Genomic DNA, 12221 nt, shown 5'->3' with positions numbered 1-12221 from the left:
CTAGCCTAAGCTGGGGCGGGGGGGGATCATTCCTGACTACCTCTGCTACCTGTTTCTCAAGCAGCAGGAGAGGACCCAGGAGCACCTCCAAACTGAACATGCTTATTCAAGGGGAATGTTGCCATGTTCAGGGCTGTAACTGTACTCAGGGTTGTGGTTTACTGCCCACAAACAGTGCTTCTATCTTGTCTAGATTACGCTTGAGTTGGTTTCCCAACATGCAGTGTTTCACAGTTTCCAGCCACCGAAGACTGCTTTGATTGGGGGTGTGTGCCTGATTGGTGTGGGGTGGCGGCGGCGGAAGCTTGATCGGGGTGAGTGAGGGATCCGCGGGGGTGGTGGTGGGGTTTGATGGGGGTGGGAGAGCCTCCCCCCCATCTCTTTGCCCTCTTTCTTTCCCTCCCTCCTTTCTTTCTTTCTTTTCTTCCTTTCCTTCTCTTTCTTTCTTTTCCTCCTTTCCTTCTCTCTCTTTCTTTCCCTCTTTTCCTTCTCTCTCTTTTTTCTCTTTTTCTCCTTCTTTCCTTCTCTCTCTTTCTTTCCCTCCTTTTTCTCTGCTCTCTTTTTTCTTTCCCTCTTTCCTTCTCTCTATCCCCTTTTCTTCCTTCTCTTCTCTCTCTTTCCCTCCTTCTTTCCTTTTCTCTACTCTCTCTTTCTTTCCTTCCCTCTTTCTTCCTTCTTTCCTTCTCTCTATCTGTGCTGTCAGGGGTGTGGCCTAATAGGCTAATAAGTTTCTGCTGTTGGGTGTGGCCTGTTATGCTAATGAGTTCCTGCTGGGCTTTTTCTACCAAAAAAGCCCTGAGTAGAGCTATTTCAGGCCTCAGAAATGGTACATCAATATCTTAAGAAGAAAATGCTAATGATTATGTAAAATAAAACAGTGGCCCACAGATTGAAAGTGCTCAATTTATATTCCAGTTTTTAAAAAGGAGATGTGAAAGACTGTAGCAATTATCGGACCATCATATTAATTTTTCATACAAGTATAAAGTGATTCTGAAAAATCTTATAACAGAGACTGTTACAATATGTGGAATGAGAAATGCCAGATGTTCGAGCTGGATTCAGACAGGGAAAAGGCACTAGAGATTATATTGCAAATTTATTGTTTTCATGTACAACCTGTACTCTGGACAAGAGGCTACTAGTAGGACAGAATATGGAGAAGCAGAATGGTTTCCAACACAAAGATTTTTTAATCACCCTGTCTGCGCAATCTATATGCAGAACATATCATAAAGAAAGCTGGATTAGATTTTGATGAAAGTGGAGTGCAAACTGGTGGAAGGAACATTAACAATCTGAGATGACACCACATTACTGGCAGAAAACAGTGAAAACTTGAAACAACTCCTTTTGAAGGTTAAAGCGGAAAGTGCCATAGCAGGATTACAGCTGAACATCAAAAAGACAGAAATAATGACGACTGGGAAATTACACGAAGTTTAAGGTTGATGATGAAGAAATTGAAATTGTTAAAGATTTTCCATTCCTTGGCTCACTTATAAACCAAAAGGGAGATTGCAACCAAGAAATGAGAAGGAGATTGGGAAGAACAGCCATGAAGGAGCTAGAAAAAATCTTTAAGTGTAAGGGTGTATCACTGGTGACCAAGATCTTGACAATTCATGCCACAGTATTTCCCCATTACTATGTATGGGTGTGAAAGGTGGAGAACGAAGAAAGTCGATCTGTTTGATATGTGGTATTGGAGGAGAGTTTTACAGATACTGTGGACCGCGCCCCAAGACAAGCAAGTGCATTGTAGAGTGACTAACAACAAAGTTTAAACCTGTAAAACACTTAATACTAAAAAACAAATTAAACTTGAATAGAGTAGCGCAAGGGCAGAAGTAGGTCCATCTATGTAACCACTATGGTATTTAGACATGGAAGAATGGGGAGGGGAATTCAAATTCTTTGTGTGTCCACTATGTTTCACTGCCATTGGGTTGAACAAACATTACTTTTTTAAAAAGACTGCCTCATTACTGCAATGCTTATAAAAGCTCTTTTTAGTGCAGAGGCTGCTGTCTGTAGGATGAGGTTGTAAATAGCTACTCTACAGCTTTGGGGACCCCGGTGTATAAAATATGTTTAACTTCTAAGAAATTCAGAGGTATAGATACTGAAGACATTCTGTGGGTCATACAGTAGTTGGTGACTCAGTCTGTGCTGCCACCAGTCTTTTATGAATCACATCTGTTATGGTGGATTTATTTTGCCATGATTTTCATGCAACCCTTGCCTTTTCCTCACCCCAATCACACAATGTGATTTTTTAAATGTTTTCTGTCTCAGAAAAGTATGTATTCGTTTCTTGAAAATAGCTGGGACTTCCTGTGTTCAAAAATCTTCCAGTTTCATTATCCTAAAATGCAGAAAAAATTATGATCTGAATTGCTTTTGTCAATGTTAGCTCTGTTTCCTAATGATACCCTACAGTGCTCTTGAAAGACCTTAAGGATTACCATCTCTCTGACAGATTCTCATCCTGCATTGCCTTAAAAACCTAGGAAAGTGATTTGTAGAAAAAAAATTTCTACTGCAACCTATTACAGTTAGGAAGAGTTTTGATAGGTAAACAACTTCTCTTTTATAGCTGCTTCAGCCTATTCTTACCCTTCCTTCATGGGTCTCTTTTCTTTAGCAGACTTTTAGACATACAAAAATTGTTGTAATATTCTGCTAAATCTTCAAAGATAGTCAGGACAGTTTTTCTTCCTTCTACTGTATCTTCCAAATCCTTTACAGGTTTTGCTGCTATCCTCTAAATTTCTTCATGTTTGTATGTTGATGTGCAGAGCAGACTTGAACATAACATAAGATCATAAGAACATGAGAGACGCCAATATTGGATCAGGCCAAAGGCCCATCCAGTCCAACACTCTGTCACACAGTGGCCAAAAATACCAGGTGCCATCAGGAGGTCAACCAGTGGGGCCAGGACATTAGAAGCCCTCCCACTATCGACCCCCCCCAAGCACCAATAAGACAGAGCATCACTTGAGCAGAGCTATACACGTCAGAATGATTGCTACCTGTGGTCTGCAGGAGATGCCTTTTGTTAATGCAAAGAAAAGTTGTGTATCTTTTAAAACCATTAGATAACTTCGCAATATGTTGCTCGAACTCATATGTTTTATATAAGCTAGTGTTTTTTTCCAGTGAGAATGTTGTTGCTTAATAGCAATGTTAGGCTGCTCCGTCAAAGTCACTTTGTTTAAAAACCTTTCCTCTGTCTTGTGTTCCACAGTTCTTCCCAGTTTTGTTTAACCTGTTGTGAATAAAGACAGGATAAGTATCACTTGTTAAATGGCCATCTTTAACTTATCCCTGGGTACATAAAATCACATGGTAAACTGTTCATCTGGTTATCCTGAGAATATTATCACATATCTATACTTGACCAGAAATCTGGAGAGCAGGAGATGGTAATGTTTTCTTTACCACTTCTGAGATTGGTGCAGGCAACAGGCTTACCAGGCAGTTGGTGGTGGAAAGTGCCATCAAGTTGCAGCTGACGTATCGTGATCCCTCATGGGGTTTCCAAGGCAAAAGACAAACAGAGGTTGTTTGCCATTCCCTGGCTATGCAAAGTGACCCTAGACTTCTGTGGTGGTCTCCCATCCAAATACTAACCAGGGCCAACTCTGCTTAGCTTCCAGGATCTGATGTGATCAGGGTAGCCTGGACCATCCTGGTCAGGGTCCAATTACATGTAAGCTATGGTAAGTTATTGCTTATAAAATGATCTGTATTCACCCTTTGTTGGTGGGTAAATGGGGCTGTTTTTCTTATATGAGCCCTGCTATTGGGTGGTAGGCAGAATGTGCACGTCACATCCATTTTGCAGATGACTCCATCGGTTACCAATCAGTAACAGGGTCAAATTCAGGGTTCTAGTTATTACTTACAAAGCCTTTAATGGCCTTGGGCCCACATATCTGCAGGACCATCTTTCCTGTTAGGCTCAGGTGGGTAGCCGTGTTGATCTGAAGCAGCAGAACAAAGTTTGAGTCCAGTGGCACCTTTTAAGACCAACAGTTTAATTCAAGGTATAAGCTTTCGTGTGTAAGCACACTTTTCCAGATACTTCTTGTTAGGCTTCTCCATGACTGCTCTGTTTATTTCAATAAAACCTTTTGGAAGGTGCAACCCTGCAAATGAGTACAATCAGCAGTTGCCCATTCACACACATTCTCTTTGCTGGCTCCCACCTTGTGGGACCAGCCTGAGGAGGTCAAGAAGGCCCTCACACTTCTGTCATTTTGCAGAAGATGCTGGAGGTCTTGACTGTTTGAATTGGTTTTTATAGTTTGTAATCATCCTTGGGTCTTATTTGAGAAAGCTGGACTAGAAATGACGTAAATGAATAAAAATTGGTATCTCCTCAAAACCGTGTTGGTTAGTACTGCAATATGATGCATTTTAGGGCTGAGGTTGGCAGGATTGAGGCAGCTGGGCCCATTTCTGTCAGCAGGCTAACCTGTATTCTATATCAAATGATATTGTTTGGCTGCTGGAGGAGGGCCAGGAAAAAAGAAAACAGTTTCTTCTGTTTTATTTTTTCCTACTGAGAAGTTTCCCACCTTTTGAATACTTGTGACAATTTGCAGAGAGAAACTATTTTTTAAAATGTAATTCAGTTATTAAAACAAAGAAAGCTTTGTCTAGGGCTCTTTGAAGGGCCCTTTTTATTGCTAGGTCTAATGTTTGGAGCAAATTAAGTGAAATTATTTCCTTGTGAGTACACTGGAAACATTAACAACCATATTCTTTGGCATGTGAGCATGATGTCCTCAGTTTTGTGTAGCCCCATTACAATACAGTGCCAACACAATTGTAGTTGTCTTTTGATCATCTATATATCTAATAGCCAAGGTGCCCTCTGCGTGCGGATATCTAAATCTGCACATCAGGGGCACCTAGGGGGCAAAGAGATTTTCCTGCACATTTGGGGCAATCCCCAGATGTGCAGAAAAATCTGAAATTATAAAAAAAAACCTATAGGGGGATACTTAAATCCCCCCAAAAGTAAAGGAACATTCCCTGCGCATGCGCAGAGAATGCACTCACCACTAGGAACTGTGGCAGAGCTGTTGCTGCTGTCGTCGATGGCGGCACGGGGGGGAGAAGTCTTGGAGGGTCAGTGATTGGGAGCTGCAGCCATTGCTGCTGGGGAGGAAGCCTGGCCGGCCCTGCAGCTAGGTGCCCCGCAGGTCTTGCCGCCGTTGCTGCTGGCAGCAAGGGGGGGGAGCCTGGAATCCTGGTGGTTAGGAGCCGCACAGGGCTCACAGCCCTTGCTGCTGGTGACCGCGGTGGTGGTGGTGGGGAGAAACCTTGGCGGGCTGGTGGCTAGAGCCACGGCCGTTGCTGCTGTCGGGTGAGGGGGGAGCCTGGTGAGCCCAGCGGACCGCCTGCTGGGCTCTCCTGCGGCCGCTGCCGCCTCCTCCTCTGTGCGGAGCTTCTGCTGCTTCAGCAGACCAGCCACCCGAGAGCCGCGGGGAATACCCCCTCCCATGAGTATCACGGGTCCTGCTTCTTCTATACACTATTTGCTTTTGTAAACTCAGATGACATGTGTCGCTGGGGTGCTTTCTTTAAGTGACTTTCATGGTAGAACCTTTTTAGTGGACCAGGGGAGAATTTTATTATTTAAAGGATTGGTTACCAATATATGCTTTACATGAGGTTGCTTTGAGAATAGGTCAGAAGCTACAGTTGGTACAGTATGCAGCGTCAACCTCATTTGTGTAGCAAGGGGGAAGGGAAGGGAAGGTTCTGTCAGCTGCCTTGATTCTGAACCCTGTTCTAGGGACACTGAACCCTAACTTCTTTGTAGAGGGTCTCTTTCTACACGAAGAGAGGCCATGTGTTGTTCTGTTTTACAACTTACATTGGGATAAGTAATTAAGTTGGTTTTATTTGAATTTCTATCAGTGCAGCAGCTTGTAAGTTTGGGCTGTAGGTTCTAAACTGATAGCTCAGGCTGGCCCGATCTTGTCAGATCTCGGAAGCTAAGCATGGTCAACCCCGGCTAGTATTAGGAAGGGCAACCTCCAAGGAATACCAAGGGCTTGACACTGAGGCAAGCAATGGCAAACCACTTCTGAAACATCTCTTACCTTAAAAACAAGTCTAGCTTGCCACCTGGTGGTCCATAACACTAAAGAGCTAGAACATTTGGCTACCAGACAATCTTAGAATCTCCTGGCTATACTACACACACTGCCATATGATAATTACTGTTATTCCTAAACTGAATATTATGTTTAGAAAATACTTGGTAGATGAAGAATCAAGTTGCATCAAATGAATTAGTTTTACTTACCTAAAATCAAATGGAACTGTTCTTCCGTGATAAGTAATATTCTGACAGAGACTGCCTAACTTTTATTAATGATAGAGCTGGTTTAACTTTCATCCATAACTAATGATTTTTAGTGACTGGAGCTTTTAGCTCTTTGTTATCTTTACACTCTTTCTTTCCTAACCTTACAGAGTTGGTCCAGGTCACAGGTTTTGTCATCGAATCATGAGACTTTCAGGAATATTGCCTACATTTCTTAGTATGTGTAAACTCCTCTTTGTATTGTGCTTGCAACTAAAATACCAGCTTTCTGTTTATTTCCCTGCCATACTAGGAAGGTGATTTTAATAACAGATAGTTGTGAAATCTAGATAAATTGTGTGATCATTTTAAAGGTGATCTGTTTATAATTTTGAAAAGAGCTCTGGTTCCAGAGATCAAATCGTGAATATGGGGTTTGGGGGCGGGGTACCTGCCAATAAAACAAGAGAGGCAAGTGTAATCAGGATGCATTATGTAATTACCCTTGGTAGATGTTCTGAACTGGGTCAGACCTGCATGAGAAATGAGGGCAGGCTAGTATTCGTAATTCTTACCTGCCTGTGGTGCAGTATTAATGCTGCATGTCTGAAGATTGCCAGGCTGGCTGGAAGCCCTCCAGAGGAGCACTGCTTATGCAACTGAAAACAGGGCAGCCACCAGACATTGGGATGGGAGAGTGGAGTTGGTGGGCTGGTTATATGCTAAATCCTTAAAGAGTTCACCCTTGTGTTGTACTAGGACCACTGAAAGCTTGCTTAACTTTTTAGCAAAATAAAACAGCTTTCTTGAGTCAGAGCTCACTTCATCACACTACTGAAATACATTCTCGGCAAATGCTCATGTTGTAATAAACATTGTTAGTCTTTATGGTGCCCCTGGACTTCTGTTTTGTTTTTCTTCAATAGACTAAGGTACTACTCATCTGGATTTGTGTACTTTTTACAAAGCTGTTAATTAACTATGTAGTTACTGATTTTAATAGGCTACCTGCAGACTTGAGCAGTGCAGCTATGTAAGTTGATACGTAACTTGAATGTAACTTTTGTTGAGATCAGTGGGGCCTTTTAAACATGTATGGTTTTAGTTAAGGTTCTTTTAAGCGGTAACTGACATATAACCACATATTTCACTAGCAGAAAAAGGGTCAGTGTAAAAACTATAGTTTAACTAAAGATCTTAAATTGTGTTACAGCATTAAATTCATTTGTTGAAGTAATTTCTTATTTTTAGATAATGTTAAATGGGATGAAGTTTTTGTGCTATTTGGAAGTAAACTTATTACGAACATCAGGGTTTGACATGCTCAGCGCCAGATAGCCATGGCAGAGGCTAGTATTTTTAGCACTGATTTTATTATGATGACAGCCACGATTACCACCATATTTATTTATATGCCTCAGTGCTTTTGTAATGGCGTAGCTTGAATAGAATTATGAGGAACTGTGAAGGTTTTAGCAGTAGCTTTTATGGTAGTAATAATTAGAAAACATCATTAAAAAACAAAACCCTAAAGGCTGAAAAATGAGTCAGGCACCAAAATTTTTCAGCTAACTCCTAGACTGAAAGTGTATTTGTTGGGGCCTGTGAGGTACATTTTGGTATGTTAATTTGTCTGCTGTAGCCAGAAACTCTCTAATATCCAACAACTTTTGGGAAAAGATATGCACTTTTGAAATGAAATTTAAACCCAGGAGGCTCAGTTGATTCAGTTATGCTGACCTTTAAGTAGTTTTCAGTAGAAATACCATCTCCACAGTTCAAGGCCTGAGACCAACCTTGTTATTTTAGTTAAAAAATACACACACTTTCTCATTCTGTGTTCACGTGGAAGGCAGGTTCTGTGGAAAAGAGAAAATAAATGCTGAGATAAATTCTGATGTTTTATCTTTCTCAAACGCTGCGTAGTTCAAGGGAGATGTGTTTTAACTTGCTTCTTCTTTGCATGTCTGCTTCTTGTCTCCCTTATTTTTCTTCCCCCTCCCCACGTGTGCATACTCTCTCTCTCTCTCTCTCTCTCTCTCTGCACAATTGCATAATTAAAATCCTCTGGAAGGTTTGTTGACTGGAGAAATAGCAAGCAATCAGGAGATGTTTAAGGACTCTAAATTTGGCATGTTAGTATCATCAGTACTTCTCATTTTGCCCACAGCTGTTTAGGGTGGTCATCAGCATTTAATATTTTGGAAAGTAGCTTATGTATGAAAATGATGTGGGACATCATTATAGTAGTAAGACATGTTATTGCTTGTTAAGAAATTTCACTTAATTTGTTATTGAAGGTATTTGGATCCCATGTTCAAAGACTTCAAAACTGTTTAACTGTTTCGTCTGTGATGGACATCTGGAGCTTGAATTTACATTGGGGAATCAAGGAACATAGGCCTGTTTGCTGTTGTTGGGTCCCCTGGAATTTCTTTTCATATAAAGAAGTATTTCTCTCATGCAGCCATTATTCAAGCCGAGCTTGTAAAAACATGTTGCTAAGAGTAGATGGCAAATTCAGATGGGATATCCACAAAAACCAATCACTGAATAATTTCTTTTAAAATGGCACTTAAATATATGCCATTTGTCTTTAATAGCTTCACACTTCAGATTTGCCCTGTGCAACTTTTGAAGGGAGACTGCTTGCATATACTCTAGTCATTGGTGGAGACAGTGCTTTGTTTGAACCAGGATGAAACTGGAGGTAGGTTATGTCTTATTTGAAGTAGATGAGGGGAGGGTAAACATTCATTGACAGCCCAAGACCTTCTCTAATATAAACCCTTCCCAAATGGTATATATGTCTGTCTAATCTGAAGCCTTCAAGATTATGAATCCCTCACACACAGACACCCCATGGCTAGTGATCACAAATGATGCTGAAGCATCCTCCTCCCCAGCAAAACCTTGCTCCTAGAAGTTTCAAAGTTAAATGCAAATTAGGTGCATATACTTTTGGCTTCTTCTTAGCACAGCTGAGATTTAGGAAGCCAACCAGGGGCTACAGTGGTAGTTTCTGGGGATGGGAAATGGAGGAGAGGAGGAGCTTGGGGGAAGAAAGTGGTTTCCCTCCCCCAAACTTGTGCACACACTTAATTTATTGATAAAGCATCAAAATTACTATTTCACAAAATGAAACATGTCTTCTTCCCGTGCTCTGGTAAGTTGTATGTTTTTTTTAAAAAAATTCATGTCTGTTTTTGAAGTGTCTGGAAGTTGGCAGAGGTTGGGGGGAGGGAATGAAAATCAGAAGGGGAGACTTTTTTCTTGAAGGAAAAGGTTTTGGGCTCATTGCTTATAGCTGAAAATCCTGCCTAAATCTCTGGCCAGAGGCAACCTATTCCTGAATTTAGCTGTGTGGGGAGGCAGGAGACTGCAGTCATTCGGGGTAGAGCATTCTATGCATGCTCAGAGGCTGTTGTTTTATCCAGCGCTCGCCTGTAGAGTTGAAAACAAACTCCTCGGCTAAACCCAGGTGAGGTCTTGGCGTAAAATTAAGTATTTACTTCCAGAGACAGATTCCAAACATGTAGCCATGCTAGTCTGTTCTAGTAATGCCCCAAAGGAGTTTTGTGCCAGCCTTTAAAACTAAGGTATCTTTTTCATGGTCTCTGTGCATCACACCTCTGGGATATAGTGCACCTGCGCCAACCCCGATCGGTATAATGGAAAGCAAAAGGAATTTTTGTGCCCACTCCCCGGTCACGTGCTGGGCTCCACTGCGCATGACCAAGGGAGGGGCACGACAGTCCCGCCAGTTCTCTCCTGACCGCCATGCTGGTAGGATTCTCTCCGCCTCGGTCGGTAAAACTTTACTTTTTGGGGACCTTTCGGCCTTCTTTTATCGAGTTTAGTTAGTTAGGAAAGTTTTTCAGTTAGGCAGTGTGTTTATTGGACTTTATTTCTACCACCCCTTTCCCTGGCCTATGGCCACACGGTGGGGTTTCTTTAAAAGGTGCCTGGAATGCGGCAGTAAGATCGCTCCCCCAGATGGACATTCTCTCTGCCTTTTATGCCTGGGGGAATCGCACCGAGTTGCCTCTTGCGCCCATTGCTGTAAGTTCTCCAAGCAGACCAGGAAGAATAGAGCTGCTAGACTGCAAATGACGCTGATGGAGGCTGCACTCTCTCCAGTGGCACTTTTCATCTCTGGAGACGTCTGGACATGCATCGATGTCGACGCCTGCATTGGAAGCGACGATCGCCATGTCTTCGACGTCGACCTCCATCGATGCCGTGAAATCAGTGCAGAAACGCCCAATTCAGGCACAACAGTCCGAAGCCCATACTCCTTCCAAAAAAATGTAAGGAGAGCAAGGATGTTCAGCTTATCAAGCTTAAGAAGGACAAGAAAGGCTCTCACAGAGCCACTTTGCTTGATTCAACAAGCCGAGGGCAGCCACAAGGTGCACTGCGGTCACCTTCGCTACGCCCCATCCAGTCCCTCGACTCCGATCAGGAGCTGGACTTGACTCAGGTTCCTCGATCACCCGATGTCGAGAACCTGCAATGAGATCGAAGGACACATAATGTCGTCCCCTCTCCTCCGTTCATCCTCGATGAGCAAGATTGATCTCCGACGCCAATTCCACCCACGTCATGGAATCAGCACCAATGGCAATATCTATACAGAGCCTACCCGTTTTTGGAGTCGATGCCCTGGATCCCTTCCTCGTCCAGAATCTCTTGGTACCGAGATCCCTACCAGGCACCGGAATTCGTGAAACCGTCCCAATCGAGACCGATAACTAAAGATCGAAGTCTTCAGCCATCGGCACCGAAAACCCCCATAGATCAGTCGGAACTCAGGCCTCCGATGCCGATCCTCCAAACGTTGTTCTCTGAACCCTCTAACTCATCCAGCTCACCCAGCTCTTACTCGGATGAGGAGAGTACCAATCCACCGTTGGAAGCATCCCCGCAACAACGAGTCGAGGTCGAGCTTCCTATTTCACTGTCGGAGGACGTTAAACCTTATGGGGACTTTATTAAGCGTATGGCTCATACACTAGCTCTGCCCACCATCCAGCCCCTACCGACAGTCACGGACTCAGTCTTCGATATAGTACAGATGGATACTTCGACAGCAGTCGCCCTTCCCATGACATCGGTCCTTTTGCAAACAGCGAAAGCTCCCTGGGCCCATCCTTCATCGATATCGATATCCAATAAGAGTTTGGACCATATGTATAAGATTCAAGAAACAGGGACAGAATTCCTTTTCGTGCATCCGAAACCCAATTTGTTAGTGGTTACATCCTCGTCCAAGGGCAAGAGTACTCACTCTACACCTCTGGATAAAGAGGGACGGAAAATCAACTCTTTAGGCAGAAAATTTTATACTGCCGGAGCTCTGGGTATCAAGACTTCCAATTATGCAGCTTGCATGGGACATTATCAGTATTCCCTCTGGGAACAAATGTCTGAATTCATCTCATCCCTTCCAGATGACTGTAGGCACCAAGCCAGACGCATCCAAACAGAGGGGATGCTTTTGGCAAAACATCAACTCAACGTATCCAAGCACTCATTGGATACAGCGGCAAAGACTCTCACTTCTGCAGTCTCCTTACGTAGATACACATGGCTTCATTCCTCCGCCTTACAGCCAGAAACCAAGGCCACTGTGGAGGACCTTCCATTCGAAGGGGATGGACTTTTTAGTTCCACTATGGATGCGTTACTTCAAGAGCTTGACAAAAGCATCAAGACTTCTCGTAGCTTAGGAGTTGTACCTCCTACTAAGCAGAATAAAGGAAAACCATGGTCTAAGCAATGGTCAGGTAGACCATCGTCTAAATCCTCCTCTGAGCGGCACTGGCGAAGGTCCCCAAGTCGTTCTCCCTGTTCCAATGGTGGAAAATCCAAGTTTTCATCTACCTCT

The sequence above is a fragment of the Gekko japonicus genome, unplaced genomic scaffold, assembly GCF_001447785.1.
Source record: "Gekko japonicus isolate JY-2015 unplaced genomic scaffold, Gekko_japonicus_V1.1 scaffold477, whole genome shotgun sequence".
Classification (NCBI taxonomy): domain Eukaryota; kingdom Metazoa; phylum Chordata; class Lepidosauria; order Squamata; family Gekkonidae; genus Gekko; species Gekko japonicus.
Note: the sequence above shows the minus strand (reverse complement) of the source record.